The 14,699-nt window shown below is 32.2% G+C and overlaps 9 non-coding genes across 9 annotated transcripts; all 9 read right to left on the bottom strand.

The window, feature by feature from the left end:
• Positions 1 to 192: 192 nt before the first annotated feature.
• TRNAI-AAU (transfer RNA isoleucine (anticodon AAU)) lies at positions 193 to 266 on the bottom strand. Its single transcript has one exon. It is a non-coding gene; the product is annotated as a tRNA-Ile (tRNA).
• A 1,596-nt stretch (positions 267 to 1,862) lies between these two features.
• On the bottom strand, positions 1,863 to 1,936 carry TRNAI-AAU (transfer RNA isoleucine (anticodon AAU)). The gene has a single exon. It is a non-coding gene; the product is annotated as a tRNA-Ile (tRNA).
• A 1,586-nt stretch (positions 1,937 to 3,522) lies between these two features.
• Positions 3,523 to 3,596, bottom strand: TRNAI-AAU (transfer RNA isoleucine (anticodon AAU)). Its single transcript has one exon. It is a non-coding gene; the product is annotated as a tRNA-Ile (tRNA).
• Positions 3,597 to 5,385: 1,789 nt separating this feature from the next.
• TRNAI-AAU (transfer RNA isoleucine (anticodon AAU)) lies at positions 5,386 to 5,459 on the bottom strand. Its single transcript has one exon. It is a non-coding gene; the product is annotated as a tRNA-Ile (tRNA).
• Positions 5,460 to 7,246: 1,787 nt separating this feature from the next.
• On the bottom strand, positions 7,247 to 7,320 carry TRNAI-AAU (transfer RNA isoleucine (anticodon AAU)). Its single transcript has one exon. It is a non-coding gene; the product is annotated as a tRNA-Ile (tRNA).
• A 1,588-nt stretch (positions 7,321 to 8,908) lies between these two features.
• TRNAI-AAU (transfer RNA isoleucine (anticodon AAU)) lies at positions 8,909 to 8,982 on the bottom strand. Its single transcript has one exon. It is a non-coding gene; the product is annotated as a tRNA-Ile (tRNA).
• A 1,586-nt stretch (positions 8,983 to 10,568) lies between these two features.
• TRNAI-AAU (transfer RNA isoleucine (anticodon AAU)) lies at positions 10,569 to 10,642 on the bottom strand. Its single transcript has one exon. It is a non-coding gene; the product is annotated as a tRNA-Ile (tRNA).
• Positions 10,643 to 12,227: 1,585 nt separating this feature from the next.
• On the bottom strand, positions 12,228 to 12,301 carry TRNAI-AAU (transfer RNA isoleucine (anticodon AAU)). The gene has a single exon. It is a non-coding gene; the product is annotated as a tRNA-Ile (tRNA).
• Positions 12,302 to 14,091: 1,790 nt separating this feature from the next.
• On the bottom strand, positions 14,092 to 14,165 carry TRNAI-AAU (transfer RNA isoleucine (anticodon AAU)). The gene has a single exon. It is a non-coding gene; the product is annotated as a tRNA-Ile (tRNA).
• Positions 14,166 to 14,699: the final 534 nt, after the last annotated feature.

Genomic DNA, 14,699 nt, shown 5'->3' with positions numbered 1-14,699 from the left:
ATATTGCTTGATTTGAGACAAAAGTCACTGAGCCATGTAGAGAAAAATCTTCATCAGCCAAATGATGACACTCCCACTGGCTTCTGATATGTATTTGAAGAGATTTTGTGATATATGTGTCTATGATGTTTTCAAGTATTCATGCACTCAACCGATGAGCTTATTCCATTCTTGTCCATCAAGAAAAGCAAATGGCCCATACGGGGATCGAACCCGTGACCTTGGTGTTATTAGCACCACACTCTAACCAACTGAGCTAACCGGCCACAGATATTACTGCAAGAAAACACAAAACTGGCAAATGTACCTCAAAGCACAGATCATATTTTGTTTTTATAGCATTTCATTTTTCAAAAAAAAAGCTTAAGCCATAGAGTCACTTGAAGCATGGGTATCATAAAAATGCTCCAGTTTCTTTCCACATTACAAAATAAAAATAAATATTAGATAGGATAATAACAAAGATTAAGGCATCTACTAATAGTATAAAAATAGACAATTTAGACAAGGAGTATATGCAAATCTAAGCAAAATCAATCTAAAAAATCTAATACACAATTTTTAATTGTAAATTTACAGATTGTTGAAAAAGATAATCCCAGGATGTAATCCATTATGTATTAAATTTAGTATGTTTTACCAAGTTGTGTATGAATAACTTTTAACACAAAAAAATATATATTGGGGAAGTAGCTTAATGTGCCCATTGGAAATAAAGAATTCTAACCCATTTTGGAATGCAAAGCTTAAGAAAATACAAACTTCAATCCATAGGAAAGCACTTTTTATTCAGTCTACACTCTGTAATCATACTATAGCTTAATTTACAAATTGTGATGTCATTATCAGACTTAACCCACAAGAGACTTTCATCCTTGGTCTATAAAAAAGGCAGTCCTCTGTTATAAAGCTTGAAACAATTGTAAGTGGCTGATATGCAAATATGGAAATACAGAAAAACTGTCAATTCAATGCTAGGATAACATAAGGGGTGATGCTCCAACTGAAATTGGTCCTAGGCATTTAGGTTTCTAGTATCTATCTTCTCCTTTAAAAAATAGCTTACTTTTTATATATTATCATTGGGTTTGGACAAATATTCTACATAATACCTATTGCATCCCTGAGCTTATTAGAAACTTGAAATAATATATATAAAGTATTGAATTTCTTTTCTTTGCATTTAAAAGATGAGCGCACTTCAGTAGATGCCATTGCTCAGGTGAGGGTTCCATGGTGTAATTGTTAGCACCCTGGACTTTGAATCTAGTCATCTGAGTTCATATCTCGTGGGAGCTAACATTGTTTATTTTCCTTTTGTTCAAAGCTCCATTTTCATTCAATGTATGAGTATTGCAAATCTTCATTTAAAATTCATATAAATTCCAACATCTTCAGTGGTGTCCTTTGTTTAAACTCATTTTTAAACTTATCAAATCAGAAGTATGTCAAATATTTGGAAATAAGAAAAGATGCAATAAGAATGCAGAGATCCATTACTTGTGCTCTGGTCTTTAGAAATTCTCCATTTATTTTTACTTCAGTGTGCACTAATGAGAGGGGAGCACATATCTTCTTCTTCTTCTTCTTCTAGTAACACCTAGTGCCCTCTATGTTTGAGCAGCAGTATAATAACTGATTAATTTTCCCTTGAATATCTTAGTTATGTCATATTGCTTGATTTGAGACAAAAGTCACTGAGCCATGTAGAGAAAAATCTTCATCAGCCAAAGGATGACACTCCTACTGGCTTCTGATATGTATTTGAAGAGATTTTGTGATATATATGTCTATGATGTTTTCAAGTATTCATGCACTCCACCGATGAGCTTATTCCATTCTTGTCCATCAAGAAAAGCAAATGGCCCATACGGGGATCGAACCCGTGACCTTGGCGTTATTAGCACCACGCTCTAACCAACTGAGCTAACCGGCCACAGATATTACTGCAAGCAAACACAAAACTGGCAAATGTACCTCAAAGCACAGATCATATTTTGTTTTTATAGCATTTCATTTTTCAAAAAAAGCTTAAGCCATAGAGTCACTTGAAGCATGGGTATCATAAAAATGCTCCAGTTTCTTTCCACATTACAAAATAAAAATAAATATTAGATAGGATAATAACAAAGATTAAGGCGTCTAGTAATAGTATAAAAATAGATAATTTAGACTAGGAGTATATGCAAATCTAAGCAAAATCAATCTTAAAAATCTAATACACAATTTTTAATTGTAAATTTACAGATTGTTGAAAAAGATAATCCCAGGATGTAATCCATTATGTATTAAATTTAGTATGTTTTACCAAGTTGTGTATGAATAACTTTTAACACAAAAAAATATATATTGGGGAAGAAGCTTAATGTGCCCATTGGAAATAAAGAATGCTAGCCCATTTTGGAATGCAAAGCTTAAGAAAATACAAACTTCAATCCATAGGAAAGCACTTTTTATTCAGTCTACACTCTGTAATCATACTATAGCTTAATTTACAAATTGTGATGTCATTATCAGACTTAACTCACAAGAGACTTTCATCCTTGGTCTATAAAAAAGGCAGTCCTCTGTTATAAAGCTTGAAACAATTGTAAGTGGCTGATATGCAAATATGGAAATACAGAAAAACTGTCAATTCAATGCTAGGATAACATAAGGGGTGATGCTCCAACTGAAATTGGTCCTAGGCATTTAGGTTTCTAGTATCTATCTTCTCCTTTAAAAAATAGGTTACTTTTTATATATTATCATTGGGTTTGGACAAATATTCTACATAATACCTATTGCATCCCTGAGCTTATTAGAAACTTGAAATAATATATATAAAGTATTGAATTTCTTTTCTTTGCATTTAAAAGATGAGCGCACTTCAGTAGATGCCATTGCTCAGGTGAGGGTTCCATGGTGTAATTGTTAGCACCCTGGACTTTGAATCTAGTAATCTGAGTTCATATCTCGTGGGAGCTAACATTGTTTATTTTCCTTTTGTTCAAAGCTCCATTTTCATTCAATGTATGAGTATTGCAAATCTTCATTTAAAATTCATATAAATTCCATCATCTTCAGTGGTGTCCTTTGTTTAAACTCATTTTTAAACTTATCAAATCAGAAGTATGTCAAATATTTGGAAATAAGAAAAGATGCAATAAGAATGCAGAGATCCATTACTTGTGCTCTGGTCTTTAGAAATTCTCCATTTTTTTTACTTCAGTGTGCACTAATGAGAGGGGAGCACATATCTTCTTCTTCTTCTAGTAACACCTAGTGCCCTCTATGTTTGAGCAGCATTATAATAACTGATTAATTTGCCCTTGCATATCTTAGTTATGCCATATTGCTTGATTTGAGACAAAAGTCACTGAGCCATGTAGAGAAAAATCTTCATCAGCCAAAGGATGACACTCCCACTGGATTCTGATATGTATTTGAAGAGATTTTGTGATATATGTGTCTATGATGTTTTCAAGTATTCATGCACTCCACGATGAGCTTATTCCATTCTTGTCCATCAAGAAAAGCAAATGGCCCATACGGGGATCGAACCCGTGACTTTGGTGTTATTAGCACCACGCTCTAACCAACTGAGATAACAGGCCACAGATATTACTGCCAGCAAACACAAAACTGGCAAATGTACCTCAAAGCACAGATCATATTTTGTTTTTATAGCATTTCATTTTTCAAAAAAAAGCTTAAGCCATAGAGTCACTTGAAGCATGGGTATCATAAAAATGCTCCAGTTTCTTTCCACATTACAAAATAAAAATAAATATTAGATAGGATAATAACAAAGATTAAGGCATCTACTAATAGTATAAAAATAGACAATTTAGACAAGGAGTATATGCAAATCTAAGCAAAATCAATCTAAAAAATATAATACACAATTTTTAATTGTAAATTTACAGATTGTTGAAAAAGATAATCCCAGGATGTAATCCATTATGTATTAAATTTAGTATGTTTTACCAAGTTGTGTATGAATAACTTTTAACACAAAAAAATATATATTGGGGAAGTAGCTTAATGTGCCCATTGGAAATAAAGAATGCTAGCCCGTTTTGGAATGCAAAGCTTAAGAAAATACAAACTTCAATCCATAGGAAAGCACTTTTTATTTAGTCTACACTCTGTAATCATACTATAGCTTAATTTACAAATTGTGATGTCATTATCAGACTTAACTCACAAGAGACTTTCATCCTTCAAAAGTAGACTCAAGACTTTTCTGTTTACTAAAGCATTTCCATAGTGTCCCTTTTAGTATCTTCATGCTTCTGTATTTTATGAAAATGTACTTCATTATTTTCTGTACTATATTATGCTATGTATCTGTTAAGCGCCTTGAGTCCTATTGGAGAAAGAGCGCTATATAAATAAAATTATTATTATTATTATTATTATTATTATTGGTCTATAAAAAAGGCAGTCCTCTGTTATAAAGCTTGAAACAATTGTAAGTGGCTGATATGCAAATATGGAAATACAGAAAAACTGTCAATTCAATGCTAGGATAACATAAGGGGTGATGCTCCAACTGAAATTGGTCCTAGGCATTTAGGTTTCTAGTATCTATCTTCTCCTTTAAAAAATAGGTTACTTTTTATATATTATCATTGGTTTTGGACAAATATTCTACATCATACCTATTGCATCCCTGAGCTTATTAGAAACTTGAAATAATATATATAAAGTATTGAATTTCTTTTCTTTGCATTTAAAAGATGAGCGCACTTCAGTAGATGCCATTGCTCAGGTAAGGGTTCCATGGTGTAATTGTTAGCACCATGGACTTTGAATCTAGTCATCTGAGTTCATATCTCGTGGGAGCTAACATTGTTTATTTTCCTTTTGTTCAAAGCTCCATTTTCATTCAATGTATAAGTATTGCAAATCTTCATTTAAAATTCATATAAATTAAATCATCTTCAGTGGTGTCCTTTGTTTAAACTCATTTTTAAACTTATCAAATCAGAAGTATGTCAAATATTTGGAAATAAGAAAAGATGCAATAAGAATGCAGAGATCCATTACTTGTGCTCTGGTCTTTAGAAATTCTCCATTTTTTTTACTTCAGTGTGCACTAATGAGAGGGGAGCACATATCTTCTTCTTCTTCTAGTAACACCTAGTGCCCTCTATGTTTGAGCAGCAATATAACTGATTAATTTGCCCTTGCATATCTTAGTTATGCCATATTGCTTGATTTGAGACAAAAGTCACTGAGCCATGTAGAGAAAAATGTTCATCAGCCAAAGGATGACACTCCCACTGGCTTCTGATATGTATTTGAAGAGATTTTGTGATATATGTGTCTATGATGTTTTCAAGTATTCATGCACTCCACGATGAGCTTATTCCATTCTTGTCCATCAAGAAAAGCAAATGGCCCATACGGGGATCGAACCCGTGACTTTGGTGTTATTAGCACCACGCTCTAACCAACTGAGATAACAGGCCACAGATATTACTGCCAGCAAACACAAAACTGGCAAATGTACCTCAAAGCACAGATCATATTTTGTTTTTATAGCATTTCATTTTTCAAAAAAAAGCTTAAGCCATAGAGTCACTTGAAGCATGGGTATCATAAAAATGCTCCAGTTTCTTTCCACATTACAAAATAAAAATAAATATTAGATAGGATAATAACAAAGATTAAGGCATCTACTAATAGTATAAAAATAGACAATTTAGACAAGGAGTATATGCAAATCTAAGCAAAATCAATCTAAAAAATATAATACACAATTTTTAATTGTAAATTTACAGATTGTTGAAAAAGATAATCCCAGGATGTAATCCATTATGTATTAAATTTAGTATGTTTTACCAAGTTGTGTATGAATAACTTTTAACACAAAAAAATATATATTGGGGAAGTAGCTTAATGTGCCCATTGGAAATAAAGAATGCTAGCCCGTTTTGGAATGCAAAGCTTAAGAAAATACAAACTTCAATCCATAGGAAAGCACTTTTTATTTAGTCTACACTCTGTAATCATACTATAGCTTAATTTACAAATTGTGATGTCATTATCAGACTTAACTCACAAGAGACTTTCATCCTTCAAAAGTAGACTCAAGACTTTTCTGTTTACTAAAGCATTTCCATAGTGTCCCTTTTAGTATCTTCATGCTTCTGTATTTTATGAAAATGTACTTCATTATTTTCTGTACTATATTATGCTATGTATCTGTTAAGCGCCTTGAGTCCTATTGGAGAAAGAGCGCTATATAAATAAAATTATTATTATTATTATTATTATTATTGGTCTATAAAAAAGGCAGTCCTCTGTTATAAAGCTTGAAACAATTGTAAGTGGCTGATATGCAAATATGGAAATACAGAAAAACTGTCAATTCAATGCTAGGATAACATAAGGGGTGATGCTCCAACTGAAATTGGTCCTAGGCATTTAGGTTTCTAGTATCTATCTTCTCCTTTAAAAAATAGGTTACTTTTTATATATTATCATTGGTTTTGGACAAATATTCTACATAATACCTATTGCATCCCTGAGCTTATTAGAAACTTGAAATAATATATATAAAGTATTGAATTTCTTTTCTTTGCATTTAAAAGATGAGCGCACTTCAGTAGATGCCATTGCTCAGGTAAGGGTTCCATGGTGTAATTGTTAGCACCATGGACTTTGAATCTAGTCATCTGAGTTCATATCTCGTGGGAGCTAACATTGTTTATTTTCCTTTTGTTCAAAGCTCCATTTTCATTCAATGTATAAGTATTGCAAATCTTCATTTAAAATTCATATAAATTAAATCATCTTCAGTGGTGTCCTTTGTTTAAACTCATTTTTAAACTTATCAAATCAGAAGTATGTCAAATATTTGGAAATAAGAAAAGATGCAATAAGAATGCAGAGATCCATTACTTGTGCTCTGGTCTTTAGAAATTCTCCATTTTTTTTACTTCAGTGTGCACTAATGAGAGGGGAGCACATATCTTCTTCTTCTTCTAGTAACACCTAGTGCCCTCTATGTTTGAGCAGCAATATAACTGATTAATTTGCCATTGCATATCTTAGTTATGCCATATTGCTTGATTTGAGACAAAAGTCACTGAGCCATGTAGAGAAAAATGTTCATCAGCCAAAGGATGACACTCCCACTGGCTTCTGATATGTATTTGAAGAGATTTTGTGATATATGTGTCTATGATGTTTTCAAGTATTCATGCACTCCACCGATGAGCTTATTCCATTCTTGTCCATCAATAAAAGCAAATAGCCCATACGGGGATCGAACCCTTGACATTGGTGTTATTAGCACCACACTCTAACCAACTGAGCTAACCGGCCACAGATATTACTGCAAGAAAACACAAAACTGGCAAATGTACCTCAAAGCACAGATCATATTTTGTTTTTATAGCATTTCATTTTTCAAAAAAAAGCTTAAACCATAGAGTCACTTGAAGCATGGGTATCATAAAAATGCTCCAGTTTCTTTCCACATTACAAAATAAAAATAAATATTAGATAGGATAATAACAAAGATTAAGGCATCTACTAATAGTATAAAAATAGACAATTTAGACAAGGAGTATATGCAAATCTAAGCAAAATCAATCTAAAAAATCTAATACACAATTTTTAATTGTATATTTACAGATTGTTGAAAAAGATAATCCCAGGATGTAATCCATTATGTATTAAATTTAGTATGTTTTACCAAGTTGTGTATGAATAACTTTTAACACAAAAAAATATATATTGGGGAAGTAGCTTAATGTGCCCATTGGAAATAAAGAATGCTAGCCCATTTTGGAATGCAAAGCTTAAGAAAATACAAACTTCAATCCATAGGAAAGCACTTTTTATTCAGTCTACACTCTGTAATCATACTATAGCTTAATTTACAAATTGTGATGTCATTATCAGACTTAACTCACAAGAGACTTTCATCCTTGGTCTATAAAAAAGGCAGTCCTCTGTTATAAAGCTTGAAACAATTGTAAGTGGCTGATATGCAAATATGGAAATACAGAAAAACTGTCAATTCAATGCTAGGATAACATAAGGGGTGATGCTCCAACTGAAATTGGTCCTAGGCATTTAGGTTTCTAGTATCTATCTTCTCCTTTAAAAAATAGGTTACTTTTTATATATTATCATTGGTTTTGGACAAATATTCTACATAATACCTATTGCATCCCTGAGCTTATTAGAAACTTGAAATAATATATATAAAGTATTGAATTTCTTTTCTTTGCATTTAAAAGATGAGCGCACTTCAGTAGATGCCATTGCTCAGGTTAGGGTTCCATGGTGTAATTGTTAGCACCATGGACTTTGAATCTAGTCATCTGAGTTCTTATCTCGTGGGAGCTAACATTGTTTATTTTCCTTTTGTTCAAAGCTCCATTTTCATTCAATGTATAAGTATTGCAAATCTTCATTTAAAATTCATATAAATTCCATCATCTTCAGTGGTGTCCTTTGTTTAAACTCATTTTTAAACTTATCAAATCAGAAGTATGTCAAATATTTGGAAATAAGAAAAGATGCAATAAGAATGCAGAGATCCATTACTTGTGCTCTGGTCTTTAGAAATTCTCAATTTTTTTTACTTCAGTGTGCACTAATGAGAGGGGAGCACATATCTTCTTCTTCTTCTAGTAACACCTAGTGCCCTCTATGTTTGAGCAGCAATATAATAACTAATTAATTTGCCCTTGCATATCTTAGTTATGCCATATTGCTTGATTTGAGACAAAAGTCACTGAGCCATGTAGTGAAAAATCTTCATCAGCTAAAGGATGACACTCCCACTGGCTTCTGATATGTATTTGAAGAGATTTTGTGATATATGTGTCTATGATGTTTTCAAGTATTCATGCACTCCACCGATGAGCTTATTCCATTCTTGTCCATCAAGAAAAGCAAATGGCCCATACGGGGATCGAACCCATGACCTTGGCGTTATTAGCACCACGCTCTAACCAACTGAGCTAACCGGCAACAGATGTTACTGCCAGCAAACACAAAACTGGCAAATGTACCTCAAAGCACAGATCATATTTTGTTTTTATAGCATTTCATTTTTCAAAAAAAAGCTTAAGCCATAGAGTCACTTGAAGCATGGGTATCATAAAAATGCTCCAGTTTCTTTCCACATTACAAAATAAAAATAAATATTAGATAGGATAATAACAAAGATTAAGGCATCTAGTAATAGTATAAAAATAGACAATTTAGACAAGGAGTATATGCAAATCTAAGCAAAATCAATCTAAAAAATCTAATACACAATTTTTAATTGTAAATTTACAGATTGTTGAAAAAGATAATCCCAGGATGTAATCCATTATGTATTAAATTTAGTATGTTTTACCAAGTTGTGTATGAATAACTTTTAACACAAAAAATATATATTGGGGAAGTAGCTTAATGTGCCCATTGGAAATAAAGAATGCTAGCCCATTTTGGAATGCAAAGCTTAAGAAAATACAAACTTCAATCCATAGGAAAGCACTTTTTATTCAGTCTACACTCTGTAATCATACTATAGCTTAATTTACAAATTGTGATGTCATTATCAGACTTAACTCACAAGAGACTTTCATCCTTGGTCTATAAAAAAGGCAGTACTCTGTTATAAAGCTTGAAACAATTGTAAGTGGCTGATATGCAAATATGGAAATACAGAAAAACTGTCAATTCAATGCTAGGATAATATAAGGGGTGATGCTCCAACTGAAATTGGTCCTAGGCATTTAGGTTTCTAGTATCTATATTCTCCTTTAAAAAATAGGTTAGTTTTTATATATTATCATTGGGTTTGGACAAATATTCTACATAATACCTATTGCATCCCTGAGCTTATTAGAAACTTGAAATAATATATATAAAGTATTGAATTTCTTTTCTTTGCATTTAAAAGATGAGCGCACTTCAGTAGATGCCATTGCTCAGGTGAGGGTTCCATGGTGTAATTGTTAGCACCCTGGACTTTGAATCTAGTAATCTGAGTTCATATCTCGTGGGAGCTAACATTGTTTATTTTCCTTTTGTTCAAAGCTCCATTTTCATTCAATGTATGAGTATTGCAAATCTTCATTTAAAATTCATATAAATTCCATCATCTTCAGTGGTGTCCTTTGTTTAAACTCATTTTTAAACTTATCAAATCAGAAGTATGTCAAATATTTGGAAATAAGAAAAGATGCAATAAGAATGCAGAGATCCATTACTTGTGCTCTGGTCTTTAGAAATTCTCCATTTTTTTTACTTCAGTGTGCACTAATGAGAGGGGAGCACATATCTTCTTCTTCTTCTAGTAACACCTAGTGCCCTCTATGTTTGAGCAGCATTATAATAACTGATTAATTTGCCCTTGCATATCTTAGTTATGCCATATTGCTTGATTTGAGACAAAAGTCACTGAGCCATGTAGAGAAAAATCTTCATCAGCCAAAGGATGACACTCCCACTGGATTCTGATACGTATTTGAAGAGATTTTGTGATATATGTGTCTATGATGTTTTCAAGTATTCATGCACTCCACGATGAGCTTATTCCATTCTTGTCCATCAAGAAAAGCAAATGGCCCATACGGGGATCGAACCCGTGACTTTGGTGTTATTAGCACCACGCTCTAACCAACTGAGATAACAGGCCACAGATATTACTGCCAGCAAACACAAAACTGGCAAATGTACCTCAAAGCACAGATCATATTTTGTTTTTATAGCATTTCATTTTTCAAAAAAAAAGCTTAAGCCATAGAGTCACTTGAAGCATGGGTATCATAAAAATGCTCCAGTTTCTTTCCACATTACAAAATAAAAATAAATATTAGATAGGATAATAACAAAGATTAAGGCATCTACTAATAGTATAAAAATAGACAATTTAGACAAGGAGTATATGCAAATCTAAGCAAAATCAATCTAAAAAATATAATACACAATTTTTAATTGTAAATTTACAGATTGTTGAAAAAGATAATCCCAGGATGTAATCCATTATGTATTAAATTTAGTATGTTTTACCAAGTTGTGTATGAATAACTTTTAACACAAAAAAATATATATTGGGGAAGTAGCTTAATGTGCCCATTGGAAATAAAGAATGCTAGCCCGTTTTGGAATGCAAAGCTTAAGAAAATACAAACTTCAATCCATAGGAAAGCACTTTTTATTTAGTCTACACTCTGTAATCATACTATAGCTTAATTTACAAATTGTGATGTCATTATCAGACTTAACTCACAAGAGACTTTCATCCTTGGTCTATAAAAAAGGCAGTACTCTGTTATAAAGCTTGAAACAATTGTAAGTGGCTGATATGCAAATATGGAAATACAGAAAAACTGTCAATTCAATGCTAGGATAATATAAGGGGTGATGCTCCAACTGAAATTGGTCCTAGGCATTTAGGTTTCTAGTATCTATATTCTCCTTTAAAAAATAGGTTAGTTTTTATATATTATCATTGGGTTTGGACAAATATTCTACATAATACCTATTGCATCCCTGAGCTTATTAGAAACTTGAAATAATATATATAAAGTATTGAATTTCTTTTCTTTGCATTTAAAAGATGAGCGCACTTCAGGAGATGCCATTGCTCAGGTAAGGGTTCCATGGTGTAATTGTTAGCACCATGGACTTTGAATCTAGTCATCTGAGTTCATATCTCGTGGGAGCTAACATTGTTTATTTTCCTTTTGTTCAAAGCTCCATTTTCATTCAATGTATAAGTATTGCAAATCTTCATTTAAAATTCATATAAATTAAATCATCTTCAGTGGTGTCCTTTGTTTAAACTCATTTTTAAACTTATCAAATCAGAAGTATGTCAAATATTTGGAAATAAGAAAAGATGCAATAAGAATGCATAGATCCATTACTTGTGCTCTGGTCTTTAGAAATTCTCCATTTTTTTTACTTCAGTGTGCACTAATGAGAGGGGAGCACATATCTTCTTCTTCTTCTAGTAACACCTAGTGCCCTCTATGTTTGAGCAGCAATATAACTTATTAATTTGCCCTTGCATATCTTAGTTATGCCATATTGCTTGATTTGAGACAAAAGTCACTGAGCCATGTAGAGAAAAATGTTCATCAGCCAAAGGATGACACTCCCACTGGCTTCTGATATGTATTTGAAGAGATTTTGTGATATATGTGTCTATGATGTTTTCAAGTATTCATGCACTCCACGATGAGCTTATTCCATTCTTGTCCATCAAGAAAAGCAAATGGCCCATACGGGGATCGAACCCGTGACTTTGGTGTTATTAGCACCACGCTCTAACCAACTGAGATAACAGGCCACAGATATTACTGCCAGCAAACACAAAACTGGCAAATGTACCTCAAAGCACAGATCATATTTTGTTTTTATAGCATTTCATTTTTCAAAAAAAAGCTTAAGCCATAGAGTCACTTGAAGCATGGGTATCATAAAAATGCTCCAGTTTCTTTCCACATTACAAAATAAAAATAAATATTAGATAGGATAATAACAAAGATTAAGGCATCTACTAATAGTATAAAAATAGACAATTTAGACAAGGAGTATATGCAAATCTAAGCAAAATCAATCTAAAAAATATTATACACAATTTTTAATTGTAAATTTACAGATTGTTGAAAAAGATAATCCCAGGATGTAATCCATTATGTATTAAATTTAGTATGTTTTACCAAGTTGTGTATGAATAACTTTTAACACAAAAAAATATATATTGGGGAAGTAGCTTAATGTGCCCATTGGAAATAAAGAATGCTAGCCCGTTTTGGAATGCAAAGCTTAAGAAAATACAAACTTCAATCCATAGGAAAGCACTTTTTATTTAGTCTACACTCTGTAATCATACTATAGCTTAATTTACAAATTGTGATGTCATTATCAGACTTAACTCACAAGAGACTTTCATCCTTCAAAAGTAGACTCAAGACTTTTCTGTTTACTAAAGCATTTCCATAGTGTCCCTTTTAGTATCTTCATGCTTCTGTATTTTATGAAAATGTACTTCATTATTTTCTGTACTATATTATGCTATGTATCTGTTAAGCGCCTTGAGTCCTATTGGAGAAAGAGCGCTATATAAATAAAATTATTATTATTATTATTATTATTATTATTGGTCTATAAAAAAGGCAGTCCTCTGTTATAAAGCTTGAAACAATTGTAAGTGGCTGATATGCAAATATGGAAATACAGAAAAACTGTCAATTCAATGCTAGGATAACATAAGGGGTGATGCTCCAACTGAAATTGGTCCTAGGCATTTAGGTTTCTAGTATCTATCTTCTCCTTTAAAAAATAGGTTACTTTTTATATATTATCATTGGTTTTGGACAAATATTCTACATAATACCTATTGCATCCCTGAGCTTATTAGAAACTTGAAATAATATATATAAAGTATTGAATTTCTTTTCTTTGCATTTAAAAGATGAGCGCACTTCAGTAGATGCCATTGCTCAGGTAAGGGTTCCATGGTGTAATTGTTAGCACCATGGACTTTGAATCTAGTCATCTGAGTTCATATCTCGTGGGAGCTAACATTGTTTATTTTCCTTTTGTTCAAAGCTCCATTTTCATTCAATGTATAAGTATTGCAAATCTTCATTTAAAATTCATATAAATTAAATCATCTTCAGTGGTGTCCTTTGTTTAAACTCATTTTTAAACTTATCAAATCAGAAGTATGTCAAATATTTGGAAATAAGAAAAGATGCAATAAGAATGCAGAGATCCATTACTTGTGCTCTGGTCTTTAGAAATTCTCCATTTTTTTTACTTCAGTGTGCACTAATGAGAGGGGAGCACATATCTTCTTCTTCTTCTAGTAACACCTAGTGCCCTCTATGTTTGAGCAGCAATATAACTGATTAATTTGCCCTTGCATATCTTAGTTATGCCATATTGCTTGATTTGAGACAAAAGTCACTGAGCCATGTAGAGAAAAATGTTCATCAGCCAAAGGATGACACTCCCACTGGCTTCTGATATGTATTTGAAGAGATTTTGTGATATATGTGTCTATGATGTTTTCAAGTATTCATGCACTCCACCGATGAGCTTATTCCATTCTTGTCCATCAATAAAAGCAAATGGCCCATACGGGGATCGAACCCTTGACATTGGTGTTATTAGCACCACACTCTAACCAACTGAGCTAACCGGCCACAGATATTACTGCAAGAAAACACAAAACTGGCAAATGTACCTCAAAGCACAGATCATATTTTGTTTTTATAGCATTTCATTTTTCAAAAAAAAGCTTAAACCATAGAGTCACTTGAAGCATGGGTATCATAAAAATGCTCCAGTTTCTTTCCACATTACAAAATAAAAATAAATATTAGATAGGATAATAACAAAGATTAAGGCATCTACTAATAGTATAAAAATAGACAATTTAGACAAGGAGTATATGCAAATCTAAGCAAAATCAATCTAAAAAATCTAATACACAATTTTTAATTGTATATTTACAGATTGTTGAAAAAGATAATCCCAGGATGTAATCCATTATGTATTAAATTTAGTATGTTTTACCAAGTTGTGTATGAATAACTTTTAACACAAAAAAATATATATTGGGGAAGTAGCTTAATGTGCCCATTGGAAATAAAGAATGCTAGCCCATTTTGGAATGCAAAGCTTAAGAAAATACAAACTTCAATCCATAGGAAAGCACTTTTTATTCAGTCTACACT

The sequence above is a fragment of the Pseudophryne corroboree genome, unplaced genomic scaffold (genome assembly GCF_028390025.1).
Source record: "Pseudophryne corroboree isolate aPseCor3 unplaced genomic scaffold, aPseCor3.hap2 scaffold_822, whole genome shotgun sequence".
Taxonomy (NCBI): domain Eukaryota; kingdom Metazoa; phylum Chordata; class Amphibia; order Anura; family Myobatrachidae; genus Pseudophryne; species Pseudophryne corroboree.
Note: the sequence above shows the minus strand (reverse complement) of the source record. Positions and strands in the feature narration are given on the sequence as shown.